Source organism: Pinus tabuliformis, chromosome 7, assembly GCF_031772625.1.
Source record: "Pinus tabuliformis cultivar Carrire ecotype Pingquan chromosome 7, CPIR1, whole genome shotgun sequence".
Classification (NCBI taxonomy): domain Eukaryota; kingdom Viridiplantae; phylum Streptophyta; class Pinopsida; order Pinales; family Pinaceae; genus Pinus; species Pinus tabuliformis.
Window position 1 is genome coordinate 679,505,057 of NC_142293.1, and position 17,920 is coordinate 679,522,976.

Here is a 17,920-nt window from a genome sequence, read left to right on the forward strand (position 1 = left end):
GACAATCGGTTGGATTGGTTGGGTCCATTGTGGTAAATGGACGATGATAGAATAATCATGGGAAAGGTAATCAATAAAAGTTAAAGTAAATGGATTTGAGGTGTCAAATGCCTTAGCTATGTTGGGACCATTGTTCTTAATATTGCACATGTGTTGCATGAATAAAGGAAGTTCTCTTAACCTTGACCTTAATATCTGGAAATTTTGTTGTAATGAATGTTCTTGTTCTCCTCTCCAGATAAATAGGGGAAAGCAAGACTTGGAAAAGGTTCCAAAATTCTATATAAAACACTGCATGCTATTTTTAGACTGTATCTCTTTGTAATACAGATTTTTTTTTTTTTTTTTTAAGAATATCAAGGAAACAGTGGTGATTCCCCCTTCAAGTATTACAGTATGTGTTCCCTTTGTCAAACTCATTTTTATGTTCATGCTTCTTCCCCAAATTCATGCAATTATAGTTGCTAGAAATATTTCAAGCTCCCTCACGGATTCATTAGTATCTACATGTTAATGCAAATGCCTGTAACTATTTCACAAATTCATTTGTCTCAACATTGTTTATGAATATGTCTGTGTGGACTATTGAAATTATATCTTAAAATCTGCAACACATGAATCATAGCTTTCAACTCCTCCTTCATTCATTATTTATGAGTGTAACTCAAATAAGTATAGAAATCCTTAATGCCTCAAGATCTATGTGTTAAGTGTATAATGCTTCAAGCCTTACGCTCTATGTGATGAGTTGCTCCTTCTCTTGGTCCTCTCTCATCTGCTCTGCAAAAGCTTATTAAGCCATAAGACCTTGAAACACTCAGCCTCCACTATATTTATGCTTATTTTTTAGATCTGAACCTATGAAGAAGTACCAAAAATCCATGTCTTATTTCTTTGGATAAATGAACCAATCCATTTCATATATATATATAGAACATAAGTGATGTCTCCAGTTTCCTGTAAATCATTTGAGACACCCCAATCTAGATGTGCCCAAGCACTAGTCTTGAAGCAATCCAAGGTTGTCTCTCAGAGCTACAACATGTCCCATGACCTTGGTCTTGTTTTTTCCTTTATTAACTTTATTACATAAATTTTTAACTTGGGCCTATTACACTCACACATTTTTCAATCATCATCACAAAGAAGATCTCAAGGACCCTTCGTCCACTCAAGCACCTTGAAGTCTCTACATCCAAGGGAAGCAGGAAGAAGCATTATCATCATCATCAAGGAATCAAGGTGATCTCCTTCTTCTTGAGTCAGGGATCACTATCAAAGTGTACTTAAAGGAAGACATCTTCTAAATCAACATCATCAAGAAAGGCATCAAGTTGAATATTTTATCATCTAGGAGTATTTTCACTTGTTAAGTATGTATCTTTATATTTATGTCTGAATCTATCAAAATGAATTCATTTTGCAAGGAGAGAAACACATTGGTTGGGTCATCAAACTTTCTTACATGGAAGGAGAGGACAAATTTGATCCTCATAGAAAATGAAGTCATTGGACATGTTAAGTGTTCAATCACTAAGCCTCCAAAGGAAGAATCTCAAGCTCTAGCTAAGGATATGTGATCTAAGTGGATCTTTAGAAAAGTGCCAGTTTCATGGTAAGAGGCTCAAAACTCAAAGTGAAAAATCTGGATAAACATAGCATCGGATCGAAGTGCTCGTCATCTTGATTCCAACTGTGCGAACGCCACTCAAATCCGAGTCCATATGACAAAGTTAGAGCAAGTCAAAGTTTGAGTTTGACTTGTCCAAGTAGCAGGGAGAAGATGACATGGCAAAGTTTCAGCGAATGAGGGAGCACCACATGGCAAGTTTTCCTCTGGGCCCCGCATATTGCATATTGACGAAAAAGAGGAGTGGATTAAGGAGAATCGGCCCTGGTGTTTCTGGCTGCGATTGCGATATCACAGGCCAGAGGAGAAACAAAAAAGGGTATATTGGCCTCAGCAAAGACTCGATTGCGATGTGACTTTATCGCATATCGCAAATCACAGGATGAGGATGGTGTTATGAAAGGCCCCAACGGAGAGTGCCAATTGCAATTTCATGATAAGCGTTGATTGCGATATTACAATGGGAGGCCGGACTCGAAATGTTATATATTGTGATTAATAAACCCGATGGGTCCACAGATGTTGTACAACGCTAGACCAGTACGCCGATGATTTCACGCCAATTTCGATTTTGATGGGGTTTCCAGACGTGAAATATTATGTTCTATGGTTAACACTCCTGTCGAGGTCCATGGTTATCACAGGATGCCTGTGTCCTTGGCTTGGACTATCCGTCGATAAGCTAGAAGCGCCAATAAACCCACCGCTGAGACTCATGCGCAGTTGAAATGGGTTGCCTTGTTGGAAAGGGGCTTCACTATTGCGGTAAGGTTGTTGTCGTGAATCCTTCCGGCCCGATTCCGCCTGCTAACTTGGGTTCTTATGTTAGAACTGCCCTGATTTTGAGGGATGTCGCCATGCTTATATATACGACTATTTGTGTCAAGAGAAAGGCAGGGGAGGACTAGCTGAATACACAGATTTTATTGCATACAATAGACCTTGACCCTGGCAGCAAGCTGGAACCTTGCCTTGAGCAGCACGGAGGTTCCGAGAAGGCTACAGAATGCCTGATTATCCAAATTGAGAGTTTGGATAGGAAATTTTGCACTATTTTTTTACAAGAGTTCAGTGGTTCTGTCTGTTTTCAAAGTTGGGCTCTCCATTCTCTGCCCATCTATCAGCTTGGAGGTATAAGGGTTGAAATTTCTTGTTGTTGTACTTTTATCTCTTTTATGCCACTAATAAAAAGAAGGCCTCCCCACTATTGAGCAGGGCCCGAAGATGTAGTCCAAACTGGACGAACTCCGTAATCAAATAATTGTGTCATGGTTTTTGTGTTCTTCTGATTATTTCTGCATTGTTTATGTGCTTTTAAGTTCCATGGTTAATTAAATTTATTATATGTAATTCCAATGCATCTGTAAGTAAAATATCTTGGATCAATATGAAAGGGGAAATAAGGGCTCAAAAGATCCCTATAGAATCCATCAAGGATCCCCTCATACCTTATGTAGCAAAATTGGAGGCATCAAAATAAATCTATGAGAAGTTAGCAAAATTGTTCACCGTAAGCACTGTTGGAGAAGTCATATCTTTGAGAACCGTGCTATATAATATGAAGGTATCAAAGGAATAAGGGATAGCTTCATATCTTATGAGGGTGTCAAAAATAAGTGACCAACTACAAGAGTTGGGGGAAATAATGTTCGATAAAGAAATGACCATTGTGATGCTTAATGCACTACCAGAGGAATGGAGCAACTTCATATCAAGCATCTATGGAAAGAAGGAAGCCAATCCATTCAGTGAACTGTGGTCATTATGTAAGATTGAAGAAACCAGATTGAAGGCAAAAAGTGATGTAGGATAAAGCGAACAAGTTCAAGCATTTGTTGTCGTGGCTAAGAGAAAAGGAAAATTTGGGAAGTTTGGTCCTAATAAAAAGAAGAATATCGATATGTCAGAGATCCAATGTTATGGCTATCAGGAATATGGGCACTTCAAGAGATATTGTCCAAAACTCAAGAAGGACAACAAGAAAATGAAAGAAATAATTGAAGCCCATATCACTGAAGAAGTAGAAGAACTTGATGAGAATAAATCCAAGAAAGAAGGGATGGATCTTCACTATTAAGGTCTCTATAGCAAGGGGAAGTAGGAGGTAAAAAGAACTCTACTATGATTACAATTAGATGGAAAGCATTTTTAGCATGCATCATATTAAAAGCATACAACTGAAGCAAGAGCTCATGATATCATTATAGAATCTTGAAAGGATAGCTGAAGTATAAATCTACATGGATATAATAGTCATCGTAGATAGGAAGTAGATCTTAATAACCAATTTGAAAGAATAAGTAGTAAATATGAAGAAATTCATCTAGCATAAAAGGAAACTAGCATACATCATCATCATTAGGAAGGATCATTTGCAGAATGAGGATAATTAAGATCCTCCATTGGAATCTTCATTAGAAGGTTCACCTCTCTTGGAAGAAGCAAGTGTCTTGTTGCAAATTCCACCTTGTATGGGATTCATTGTTTATAAGGATGATGGTATGGTGACAAAGGAATGCAACATGTCAAAATGTTTGAAGAACGTTCAAGCAATGAAAGGAAGTTGCTGAAGGAAGTCTAGATGACCAAAATGAGAAAAGAGGTATGTATATGATTGATAGATTAAGTCATGTCATCATATAGTTGCATATAACATGGGTGAATGCTCTACCTCATAAGCGTGATTGAAGAAAATGGATCTCTTCCTTTGGAAAGATGCATGAAGGCATGGTTCACATATTGACAAGATGAAATCAACATAATATGTTCTCATGTGGAATATGATGTGGTTAACAAAGATGAAGGAACTACAGGTGGAAGTTCCTAGGGAGAAATATGTGAAGAAAGAAATAAGAGATCGTGTAAGATGCAATTATAGTCACATAAGAAAATATAAGAAATCAACATCCGATGACTAGAACAGTTGGCTATGACATCTCCATAGAGAAGGTATGAAGACCTTGATAAGGTCTTAAAAAAAGGAGACCCTTGACATTGAAAGTCTTGGAGATGTGTTTATGAATATGTGGGATGTTGATGTTGCAAGCAACTGATGTCATGGTGAAAGGCCATCATAAAAAGGTAACTTTGATTTGATGTTCATTTTTATTTTTGAACAACATCTGGTTGGGTTGAAACAGGGCTATCGAAAGAGAGTCATAGATGTCACCTACAACTGAGAATGGATGGAAGTTCCTAAAAGTAACATGACTTGGAAAAATGTGGCTAGATGAAGAAGAACCAGATGTGGACTAGAAGACCACTTTTTGATGAAGAAAATGATGACATGACTGATATGGTTCATGAAAGAAAGTGATGGATGGTTGATTCCCTTCAAAGAAAATCCTAGAAGATGAAGGCTCCATAATGATGAAGATGAAATTCATGACATTGAATAAAGGAGCTCTATAAGTATCTAAAGGGACCATGATCTCCACCAAAGAGCAAAAAGTTGTTGTCGAAAACAAGTTCCTAGTTAAGAGGGAGCTTGGACATGTCCTTGGATAAGAGGGAGCTTGGGTATATTCCTTTTATAAGAATGAGTATATCTTCCCTAGTTGAGAGGGAGAGATATGCACATCATTGTTGTCTTCATATGGCGAAGAAAGAATGGAGGATTGGGTATGCATATGAGATTCGTTCCGATACTCTTTGAGGATGAGGTAGGGCATCCAAGTGAAGAGTAGCTGAAGAGGAAATTCCTTGAGGATGTGTTATTCCAAGATAGAAATTTTCCTAAAAGGACATACCTTGTGAACACCTAGGTGGGGTATGTGCCTTGAGAGACAATGGGATGGTGTCTATCAGTCATTGGTTTTGCCAGCATTGTGCTTTGATCTTATGGAGAGATAAGTTGTTAGTCAATGCCTTGCTATGTGACAATGTTGGTTGGAATGATGAGATTCTTTGGCATAAGCTAAGGAAGTAGCTTATGATATGGCTTACCAATCTGACTCTTCTTATGAGAATTCTTCAATTTGAGAATGCCCAAGTACCTTGTATGGATTATAAATACCTCCCTAGTTAAGAGGGAGTGTTGAAATATGTAGCTAGGTTCAGTCTTCATAATGACATATGTAATCATGATTTTATATATTTGATGTAAAGAGAAAATAAATTTGTTATTGTTATTCTTGAGGCATGGGTTTCATGCTCAAGGGGAATTTATTTCTAGGTCAAGCACCCATTGAGTTCTTATAGGGCTTGTCATTTAGCCTACAAGTCAATTGAGTCATTGTCATATATTTGAGACCCATCTAGGCATGATACATATTGTAAAGAATTGTTTTTTTAGTCAAAGTAGAGTCAAGAGACACTTCAAGTCCTTGTCATGATGCTACAACAAGTCAACCTTCAAAAGGGACATGTTGACCTGTCTAGAAGGTCATTTGAGCCTATTAAGGGACTCAAAGAAGGCTATATAAAGGAGCACTCAACCTCATTCAAGGAGGCATTCATTTCAAGTACCAAGAAGTTAATCAAGCTAGAATAAGAAGCCTAATACCTAGCGAAGGAAAGGATAGATAAAGGAAGGAAGAGTGAAGAACTTTTGGGTCTGTTTTTGGGCTATATTCCTCTAGACATGCAAAGTTTAGGGCATCATCATGTTGTAGTAAAGACCGAGTTGCAAGAGCTGAAATTTCAATGGCAAGAAGACTAATTTACAAATCAAATCGACAAGGAAAAGAAGGCAAGTAAAGCAAAGGAGAAAAGGAGCAAATTGATCCATATTTTAGCCACATGTGTGAACTAGGGTTTTTGCAAAAGAGGCTGAAATTGTGGACTTGCAACAACAAGTCAAAATTATGAGGAAGGTCTGAAATCTAATGTTGTGAAGCAAGTTTGACCATCATTGACTTGGAGGAAGAAGAGCTCATCAAGGAGAAGTTTTGATTTGGTCTTGGAGGGGTCTTGGTCAAGGGTCATAGGTCTTGGAAGTCATCAATTGAAGTTTTATAAGAAGAGAAGAGCTGTTGTGAGTTTTCCTCTTAAGAGGAGAGGTTTTGGCCCTAGCTGATAGCCTATATCTTGTGTCCTATTGTCTGATTGATTTTATTGTTTGGTAGTTGTTTGATGATAGAGAACACTAATAATAATCAAGCAAGAGAAGAAGGTAATAAAGTTAACTAAAATTACATCACAAACAACTATCAAAGTAAGAGAAATCACTTAATTAGTTTCCCATATATTTCTCAACAAAACAATATTTATATAAGGAAATGACATCCTTCTCAACCTCTTCTTCTCATGGAAAACAATATGTAATGCAAAAAAATGACATCCTCCTCACCCACTTCTTCTTGTTCTAATTAAAGTTGAAGTTCTTGTCATTGTGTTGCTTGTAAATTCTTAAGGAAGTGCATGACAAAGTGTGTCTTTGCATCATATTTCTTGCCCAAGCAACCATATAAGTTTGCAAGCGTTAACGACATTAGTGGGCTACTCAACAAGGTGCCTACCCATCTGCAGTGAGCTCGTTGGTATATAAGGTAGAAGTAAGGTGATAGACCCTGTTTATGGTTGCATAGAGGCAATCTTAGTTATATATGGGCAAGAGCAACAATTGTAAATAAAAACACCAATTTGTGGGGGACAAGGCCTCCCTTCATAAATTGCTCGAATTAAGCTTCTAGTCACAAAAACCATGGTTTATGGGGATACTACAATCCAATAATAGAAATAGTGGAGTAGGCTTAAATAATCTATTTGTCTATTTATAAAAATCAAAATTTATTATGATAAAACTTAATCTTATTAACCAATCATATGTCAAAAAAACAATTTAAACAGTTAAAAAAAATACTAACTTCATAATCTATTGGAAAAAATGTTTTTTTTTTCTTTTTCTTTTTCCAAACCATAATTAGGCCAATAGGACTTCTTTTGAATCAATTTAGTAGTCTACAATTTCATTTTCTGATTGACATCTGGCTACATATCTTCTACTATTTGACATCTGGCTAGCTACCATATTTATGTTGCAGAATTATGCGAGAGAGTCGTTATCTCCTCAAATTGAAGGTGCCATCAGAACCGCCCCTGCTCATATCGCCATCTTCTCTCCTTGATATGCCGAGTCAAGGTGGTGTCTTGATCAACTTTCTCTTATATGCAAGTCTGGGGCTATTATTATCCCTGTCTTTTATAATGTGAAACCTTCTGATCTTAGATGGACATATGTTCAAACCCTAACTGTGCATGAACAGAAAGGCAAATGCGACCGGGAAAGGCTTGAAGATTGGAGAAAAGCTCTCAAAGGCGTTTGGGAGATAAGCGGTTTTGAACTCGAAACCTACAATGGGTTGGAACTCTTAGCCCTCTCTGCTCATATTATTAATCTAACTGGTATTGATATACATCTAATGCTTTTTTGGCTGTATTTTGAATTTACAGTGACAGGGGAAGCTGTTGGATGATCACATGAAATGTGTCATTAAAAAGCCTAAGAAAAATAGGTTTGAATGTGGAAAGATATCTAACTGGTCTTGAAGAGAAAGTAGCAGACTTTGAAAAGATCCTGTCATCGCAAGAAGGGCAGAACGAAAAAGTGAAGGTCATGTGAATTGTGGGCATGGGTGGAATAGGCAAGACAACACTAGCCAAATAACCCTTCAATAAGAAGAGTTCTAATTTTGGTGAGTCATGCTGCTTATTTGATGTTAGGGAGAATGAAAGTAGAGGGTTTTTAAATTCCTTGCAAACCAAACTAATAAAAGACTTAGTTCATATAGAGGTGCCGATAGATCACATTGATGAAGGCACAAAAGTGCTCAAAACCTCTTTAGTGGTTATAGATGATGTAGATCATGCAGATCAGTTGAATGTTTTTTTGCCATTGAAGGACGTCCTTCGTTTTGATAGCCTAATTTTGGTTACATCTCATTACAAGGATGTCCTCAGAAGCTCAGGATTAGTAGAATAGTCAATATATAGATTGACTAGTCTCAATGAACAACCCCCACCCTCTTCGCATTCGCACCCTTCGTACCTCTGGTGGAGCTTGGATTTCCTGTGACTCAAACCCTGGTCTGCAATTTTTCAGTAAGCTAGGGTTTCGTTGTGTGTTTATTACTTCTAGGTCTTCCATGTGTGAGGAGGACTTCTTCCATCTCTCCAAGGTTTGGACATCTACTACAAGAACTATTTCAAGTTCTCATTCGGTTACAAGAACTATTTCAAGTTCTCATTCGGGTTTGCAGGTAAAGTTACCTATTGTAGATGGGATTTTGAGCTTCTTTCTTGTTTTGCTTATTTGGATACTTACTTTATTTGGGTTATTCTATTGCAGGATGAGGAGAACAAAATCCAACCACCAAGGTCTCCAAGACGAAGCCTGCATTTCAACGGCTGAGAACGAATCTTGCTTTGAATGCTCAATCCTTGGGAGGATAAGCGGGCCATCTCCAACCCTCGGATGAACTGCATGGCGGAAAAATGAGTCGGTGACCTGCCGCCCGCCCCAAGGGCAGTGATCATCTCTAGGGACCCTCGTATTCCCCTCTATATATAAGTAGCACTAACAATCCATTTTCTACCATCCAAACATTATTTTCTCAACATTTATCTTCGCACTTTCGATTTGTGCATCGAGATCTTGTTTCCTGGTATCATTTTTTTTGTAGTTTTTGAGTAATTTGGCCATATAAACAAATGGCTTCAGCTGAGACAACTACAAAGCCTGTAGTCAACAATGTTGACAAAGAAAGGAAGCTGAGGGCTTCCGAGGGATTGAAACCGCCACCTTCTCATCCTACATATCTTCATGTTTCAATTCTGGGCCTCTGGATTTTTTCTTCCCGCATTATATTTTGAACGCAGGAGTCTTAAATTTTTCATTTTTATTTTGCAGATGATCACAGAAGTGATTACTTGTTTGAAGGAGAGGACCGGGTCTAGCCATTATGCCATAGCAGGCTACATCGGCAACAAGTACCAGTCCCAACTCCCTGCCAATTTCAATAACAGTTCAACTGAGAAATATTGCGAGATCTGGCAAGCTTACCAAGGTCAAAAACTCTTTCAAACTTTCAGAAGAGTTGAAGAAGTCAGTGAAGCCCAAGGCTACCAAGCCTGTGAAGCCAAAATCCCTAGCCAATAAGCTTGCATCTAAGCCCAAGGCGGCGCCTGGGCTCAAGAAGGTTCAGAAGCATGTTAAAACCCCCGCCAAAGTAACCGAGGTTCTTAAGGTCTCTGAGCCGAAGCCTGCAGCGTCCACTGAAAAGGTAAAGAAGGCAGCAACGCCTGTTAAGAAGGGGGCAACTGTGAAGAAAGAAGCTCCTGCCAGGAAGCTTGCTACTGCCAAGAAGCTTGCCAAGGCTATAAAGAGGGCGGCTCCTCCAAAGCCCAAGAAAGCAGTGCCTGCTGCAAAGAAGGCCAAGAAATAAGATCAGACAGTTACATTTCTAACAATGAATTAATGTGATATTTGGCATCTTGCATGACATGTTGTTTCCATATATGTCCTACCCATTGTTATGATTAGTGCTTTTTCATTTTACAGAGGGGAATTAGTAGTCATGTATTTTAGCAGGAAATTCAGGGTTTAAGTTCTTTAGAATACAATTCTTTCTGGTCTTCAGATGTATCAGCCTATTTTTGGATTCTGCTCTACTTTTTTGGGATAGATTATGGAATGCATAGGATGTATCTACAATATGTAACTATTTTCATTTACGAAAACTTATATGGGAAAAGAATCTTTTATATGAATATGAAATAGAAGGTTGATGTACAAAAAGAAGTTTAAGTAAATGTGATGTGTTAGATGGAGAAAGTCGTTTATATAATGTTAATACATGGAAAATGTTTTGCCGTGATATGATGCATTGTGTTAGATTTTAACCTTTATTCTTATATATTGGAGAGATATATATATATATATATATATATATATATATATATATATTTTTTTTTTTTTTTTATTATATTGGAGAGAATAATTTTTGTACCATGTAAAAAGGTTGGCACAGTGATTTCTCTGCCACCACCTCTCTTAAAAAAGTTGTTTGCCCCCATCATCAGTTTTACCAGAGTTTGCATATTGACAGTGAGCTATTTGCCATAGAGATTGCATGACCCAAGTAGTTCTATATTTGGCCTTCCTTATTGATGAATTTGTTGTGCATGCAAATCCAAATGAGGCCAAAGTTCTGAAGGATTGGCTTGTCCCAAACAAAATTTCATATCTCAAAAGTGTTATGAGTGGCATGAATTTCTATTTATTGGAAACTCATATCCCACTACTCACATATAGCTTGCTCGCTAAATTTGTCTGACAAATAAAAAAGGCTCTCATGGAGCTTGGATGTTGACTAATATTTTCAGAAGCTTAAGGATGCCCTTTGTTCAGTTTTTGTGCTTGCCCTTCCTAATTTGCAACAATGTTTTGAGATATATACTAATGATTCATAGTTCATAGTTGTTGTCATACTTAAAGCTGGGAGGAAACCTTAGCCAGGAGGAGACCTTGTTGTAGTTCAATGTTGAAGCACACTGCATTGTCACACAACCAGACTGGAATGAAACGTGTTAAACATAAAACAATAGAGAAAATATATTACAACTACATTCTACACATAGTTAGAAGGCATTAGGAAAGTTCAACACTATAATGAAACTCCCTATTCTGGAACCTGAGTTTGCAGGCTAAAATATGAGTGAGAATAAGCATAAGAATAAGAAAATAGTCCACAGTTTCTATGCTTATATCCACAGGCACCAATAAATCTATGCTCATATCCACAGGCACCAATAAAGCTAAGAATCCACAAGGCACCAATAAATCTATGCTCATATCCACAAGCACCAATAAAGCTAAGAAAGAGAGGATAGTTCACACAATTACATTTTGCAAGAGTATAACAACAACTAGCTAACAGTAGTTTGCATTAATCGTCGGGATAAGTTAAAGAACCCCCCTTTGCTTAAAGAGGAAGGTTCTATTTATAACAAGAATTCATTGCTCTTGGCCTTCTTATTTCCTATCCTTTCCTCTACCCAATAAGCCTCTTCATCTTTTCAAAGCTCTGGACTCACAAAAGAGTTTGACGTTTCAAGCAAGCTTGAGACTTGTGAATAATAAGTGTTTAATTAATTTTTATAATAACTCACTCATGTGAGTGAAACTTATCCAATTGAAAATTCAAATACAACTTCGTCTTCATTCTTGACTCTTGCTTTCATATTTGAGCACTTGTTTGACAAATGAAATGCAAGTTTTTTGTTCCCTTTGCACTTTGTTGGGCAATCCTTGCACTTGCATTTTGACTTGGCTGGAAATTACAGTCACACCTCATTCCATTCTCCATTGGAATCAAATCATGCAATGGTTTGATGATGGCTCATTCTTACTTGCATTTTGACCTGGCTTCATTCTCCATTGGAATCAAATCATGTAATGGTTTGATGATGGTTCATTCTTACTTTCATTTTGACTTGGCTAGAATTTACAGTCACACCTCATTCCATTCTCCATTGGAATCAAATCATGTAATGGTTTGATGATGGCTCATTTTTTCTTTGATGAAGGATGGGTTCTCAATCTCATATTTTCATCATTCTCATTGCTTCATTCCCATTTCATTCAACTCCTTTTGATATCTTTGCATATGCACAACTCTTTTTATCATTCGCATTCCCTCATTCCTATTTCATTCTTTGATATTTTTGCATGCAAACAACTCTTTATTAAAAAACAATAATAACATTCTTGAACAATGACAAGCAATCTAACAATAGGAGGGTAAAAGACAGTACTTTGGCTACCATATGAAACAAGGAAGCAAATCTCATCCTCAAATAAGAGCAAGCAAATAAATGCGCTATAGTTTTAACTTTTCTATAAATTCTTTTGTTCCCTTTAAATGGATGGAAATACAAATTCTATGCCAAATAGGAGTAATGAGATGCCCTCTTCTTTGTATTATGCAATGAGAATCCAATCAAGGTTTCATATGCCCCTCATTATCGTTTAAAACAAGCTTTGTCATTCAATTAAAAGAGATATGTTTATCCATGAGATAAACCATATCAGAAATATAACAGATAATACGACTGGAATCAAAATCCTGGACTCAAGCAAATAATGCTAACAAATTTCAAGCAAGAGAATTGCCATTGACCCCATCCATATGACACAATGCTTTTCGGAGCTCTTTGTGTTTGCATGTCAATAAAATAGATATGAATGAGTGCATCACACACAAATGATCACCTACAACCAAAAGTATCATTTCTAAATACCCAGAGGCATTTCCAAGCCTTTTGGATTGATATGAGAAGCACCGAGTTGCGAGGAATCCTTAAACAAGTGAAAAAAACTAAATTGCCCATAATTCACGGAAATTTGTTGAGCTGATAGACCTTATCATCCAAACATTTTCCCTTATGGAGTACTTTGAGATTCTAGTGTTGTACGGCTCGAAATTGTTGCATTGGGATTTTTGCCAAAATGAAAGTATTCGTAATTTGTTGAAATTTGGTGAGCAACGATATCTTGACCTTGATACGTGTTTGCTGCATTTTGGGAAAAAGACCAAGAGCATCTTCACTTTGCTCATGCATACCATATCCTGCTATCATTGTATTCCATGAAACAACATCTCTTCATGTTGGTAATTGTTCCCTAGTTGTCCTATTATCACTACTCTATTGCTAATTTGCTACTATTTACTGTCTGGCCAGTATAAGCCTTACAAACTGGTCTAGCAAAATCACAAACTTGAAATACATCATAATATTAACCATTTTTGTTATCATGCCCAAAGTGGGCAGTCCTTTTTCTTCCTACAACTGACGACACCATGGATGGGTTTGTTCTCCTGAAATGCAAAGAATGTTGTTCCACAGAGTCTTCGTCCTTTGCTACTGCTTCCTCTTGTCCAAAGGAACCAAAGAAGATTGATGGTGAGGCACAAGGGACCTCAGATCTGCAAACCCAGGATGTTGCTCTAGCTCCAAATGTCGAACTCTCTCTTGGAATTCTTGTATTAAGTCTTCTTGATCTTGCAGTTTCTACCTAATGCGCTCTTCCCCTACTTCTACAATGATTATTTTTCTTTTTATGCTTATCCAACTAGGTATCATCCTAAGCATTTGTTTTCTTGTTGGTTTTAGTTCTTTTTCATAATTGTGCTTCCAATCCCTTCAAAATGTCTCCATTCTCCCCATCGCTTGTGCTAGAATTTGTTGACTGTTGTCACAAAGGAACTCACAACATCTAATTGAATAAAAAATGTGGCCTTGGTGATTTTCCTTTTCGCTTGATCCAAAGTAAATAATTTGAGTATTAGCCCAAAATTCTTCTATCATATCAGAATGTGAAAAACAAGTATACCCATACAAGATCTAATGGAAGCAGCTATTTAGACTTTGTAAACACCTGAAGGACCAGCCCAAGGGAGAGTAGTCCTAGGCTAGATTGTATTGTTTAAGAAAACATCCCTCTGAAAAACTCCACAAGGGAATATGCCTAAAGTTAGGAATATGCTTGAGGTCGACATCCAAATTGCAACCAGTCCTGTATTCCCTGCTCCTAAAATCAAGCTTTGAGGTTCTCACAACAAATCCCCACTAAAAATGTTCCAAATCCAACCTTCCAATTGGAATGAGACCTTCCACCTAGAAAAGAAAAGAGCATAATTGTAAGTCTCTGATGTATCCTACTAAACCAGAATTGAAACTTCCAAATGTCCATCAAAAGGTGAAGAAAAATCCTACATGCTTTGTGCCATCCCATCTGGATATTTTACCAGGGATAATAAAGAGTGTCTCGTGCTTTGCGCCATCCCATATGGACATTTTACCAGGGATAATAAAGAGTGTCTCGGCCACCCTTATGTCCTATGCAAATCAAATCCTTGTTGTACTTGAATTGCCACTTGTCAGCATTGTTATTGTGATCATTCAACAAGAAGAGTGGGTAAAAATCTTGGGGCATTGTCCCACCCACCTTTCCAAATTTGACCAAAAGGAAAGGAGCAGGCCTTATTGGCTATCACATCTATTGGTTGATTGAAATTTGAGTCCTCTCAGGGCATGAAGAAACAACATAAACTCATCTAGAGAGCCAAATATGGGCATGGTTATTTGAAGTATCTCCAATTAACGAGGCATATGATGTTTCTTGTTTTCCTTTTGGTAAAGGAAACCCCCTTCCCCCCCTCCTCCCACCTGCTGCCCCAACAAGTGAAAAGTTATGGTTATGACAGGCTTCCATTTTTTGGACAACTCAACATCTTACACATAGCACTTCTTGATTTGAAGTAGTTGTATAACAAAAAACATGTTAATTATTTAAAGTTTGAATTGAAGTAGTTGTATGAAACACTTGAGTTGCACCATTCTTTTCTTTGTAAAGTAACTAGGAGCTTTAGATTTCTAATGGACTTGAGTGTATACGCTACAACCATTCAGATATAACTTTGTATAACTATTTTGTATAATGCTTAAGGTTCCTTTGTTTAGTCTATGATAATGGCCCTATGTGTGTACGCTACAACCATTCAGATGTAACTGTGTATAACTATTTGCTTATGTTACATTTACTAAGTATTAAAGCCATGTTTACCTCTAAAAGATATAGGGTTTGTGTTTTCTAATGAAAAATAAATTTGGGATTTCTTAGTATTTATATTTTTATTAATTTTTCATAAAGATTTCTTAATTTTTAATGCTTATTTCTTTACATAGAGCCATTTTTCATTACATGAGACAAGAAATGTGTGAGATTTATTTCTTCATTATTGAAATACATTTCAGTTTCTTTGTCTTTACACATAAACCACTCTTCATTATTTTCACTTTGAACTAGTGTACAAAGTGGATCCATTTAACAAATTTGTGTGGACAACTTTCTTTCTTCTTGGTAGAGTATTTGGATTTTGCTATATGTATGCGCATAATTCTTTCCAAAGGCAATTTGTTCACGGAATTGGCGTGCTTCTCCCTCCCTAAGTATTGAATGGGGTTGGGTAGAGAAGCATTGTCAAATGGTAAGGAATAGTCATGGTGGTTATTGCCTTGGTCACTAGCAAGCTTGTAGATGCTTGGCCATCTATAGAGGTTTCTTGATTTTGGGTAATTAACTTACTTTAAAATGAAATAAGACATTAAATGTGTTCCGTGTAATATAGATATAAACAAAACATCTAAAGAAAATAATTGCACAATGATCCACTCCAAGAAAACAAGGTTTTCCACAAACCAATTAAACCTTTCAACCTTTTCGACTTATTTTCTTATATCAAACATTTGTGGAGGGTTTCAACCAATTAACATTTCATTGAGTATGTATTTACAAATCAGTGATTTTGGGATCAAATCCCACAAAGTAATTCTGGGATCAAATCCCACAAAGTAATTCTAATTCGATACCTGCTCTTCAACTTCCTTCAAGCTTTTGAAAGTAAAACCAATGAATTATCAATATAATTTTATCATAATAAAAAACAATTAGAAGGACTTTAGCCAATTCCTTCAAGCTTTTGAAAGTAAAACCAATGAATTATCAATATAATTTTATCATAATAAAAAACAATTAGAAGGACTTTAGCCAGCTCAAATTGCTCATCTGTTAGGCTTGAACCAATATCTCTTCTAAAGAAATTCAACAATTCCAATTTAATAATCCTATCAATCCTATCGGCTTTGTGTACAATTGCTAATAAACTAATAACACTAAACCAAAAAAACAAATGCAACGTTAAAACTTAAAAAACTTAAAACCAAAAAGCCAATGCAACGTTATAGCTTAAAACCAAAGATTTGTTATAAAAGGTAACTTTTTTATTATCCAAAAACGAAACAAAAATATTAAAAAGCAAGCTATAGGATTTTGCCAACTACGAGCGCTTCCCTTTGTTTTGGCTGGGGATAGGGGGTTTGTCCACGAGCACCGCTTCTCTTGCTGCGGCCGCGGCTAGGGTTAGGGTTTAAGAATTCTTGTTATTTTAATAGCCTCCGAAAGCAGACTTCCTCATAAATTTGCAGATACGTCCCACATCTCACGCAGTAGGGGTTTTGACAACTAGCACCGCTTCTAATTTGTTGTGGCCGCTGCTGGGGCTAGGGTTTAGTGTTTATGATTTCTCGTTGTTTTAGTAATAACGAAGCCGGAGTACCTCATAAGTTTGCAGATATATGCTTTACATCTCGCACTGTAGGGGTTTGCCAAGTAGTACCGCTTCTCTTTGTTGTGGCCGCGGCTAGGGTTAGGGTTCAAGGATTCTCGTTATTTAATAATCTTCGAAGCCAGAGTTCCTCATAAATTTGGAGGCACCCTTCGCATCTTACACAGGTGAGAAGAAAGGTTTGTTCTTCTTTAATGGTAGGAAGCTTTTCTGTTTTAGCGCCATGCATATGTTAAGGATATGCATAGCTTATGAGTAAGCTACATGTACCGGGAGTTGGGTGAAAGACTATCCCCTGCCTCCCGTCTTGCCACAGTGGTTGTAGCAACATTAAAAACTCAGGAAGCGATATGGTTGTGTGCGATTCTTTCATTACGCATACGTTTACCGCGCTTCCGACATTTGTTTAATCATCCCCATGCGTTAACTGGTGGGTACCTTTCCCATTACTTGAAGGATAGAGTGGAATGGTAGAATGATCCTTTCTACCTTTTCTTAGTTACCCTTCATAGATTAACGTATTGTTAGCTGTGTTTAGGCACAACTAACATGTCACTGTTGGAGGCAAACTAACTTCATCTGTGGTTGGTATGTGTCAAATGGTGTCCATATTATTTTACTTATTTGTTTCTGACCTTTGATCTTGAAAAAAATAGGATTATTTGACCTAAAATAACTCTCTCTTAATCTTGGAAAAAATAGGTTTCTTTGATCCTATTTCTGGCATGGTATTTACTAAAATTACAACATTATCATCAGTTCTCTCTACGGTTAATGCTTTTGGTTTTGTTCTGTTTTTTGTTGATGCAAGTTTCAATGGTGTATATTATGTGGTATTGGGTGCGTTTTAGCTTTTTCTGCAATATTAAATGATGCAACTATTATATTTTCAGAGAGTTTGTGTGGAGCAATAATTGCATTTTTATTAGCCTTTTCTCCACCTTACCAATCGTCTAAGCAGGGTAATAGCGTTTTTCGTAGTTGTGAAGTGTTAATGTTTCATGCTTGAAATCTGTTGAAATGTAGTGACTTCAACAAAACCGTTTTTCTTAGTTGTGAAGTGTTGTTTCATGCTTGAAATCTGTTGAATGTAGTGCCTTCAACAAACTACATTCAACAAACCATTTTGGTGTATTTGTGACAGCACTGAAGGTTCCGAAGT

General features: G+C 37.0%; 1 non-coding gene and 1 pseudogene across 1 annotated transcript; both read left to right on the top strand.

The window, feature by feature from the left end:
• The first annotated feature begins 9,280 nt into the window (after positions 1–9,280).
• LOC149249300 (histone H1-like) lies at positions 9,281–10,014 on the top strand (annotated as a pseudogene).
• Positions 10,015–17,074: 7,060 nt separating this feature from the next.
• LOC149249301 (small nucleolar RNA snoR109) lies at positions 17,075–17,162 on the top strand. The gene has a single exon (XR_016267794.1). It is a non-coding gene; the product is annotated as a small nucleolar RNA snoR109 (small nucleolar RNA).
• Positions 17,163–17,920: the final 758 nt, after the last annotated feature.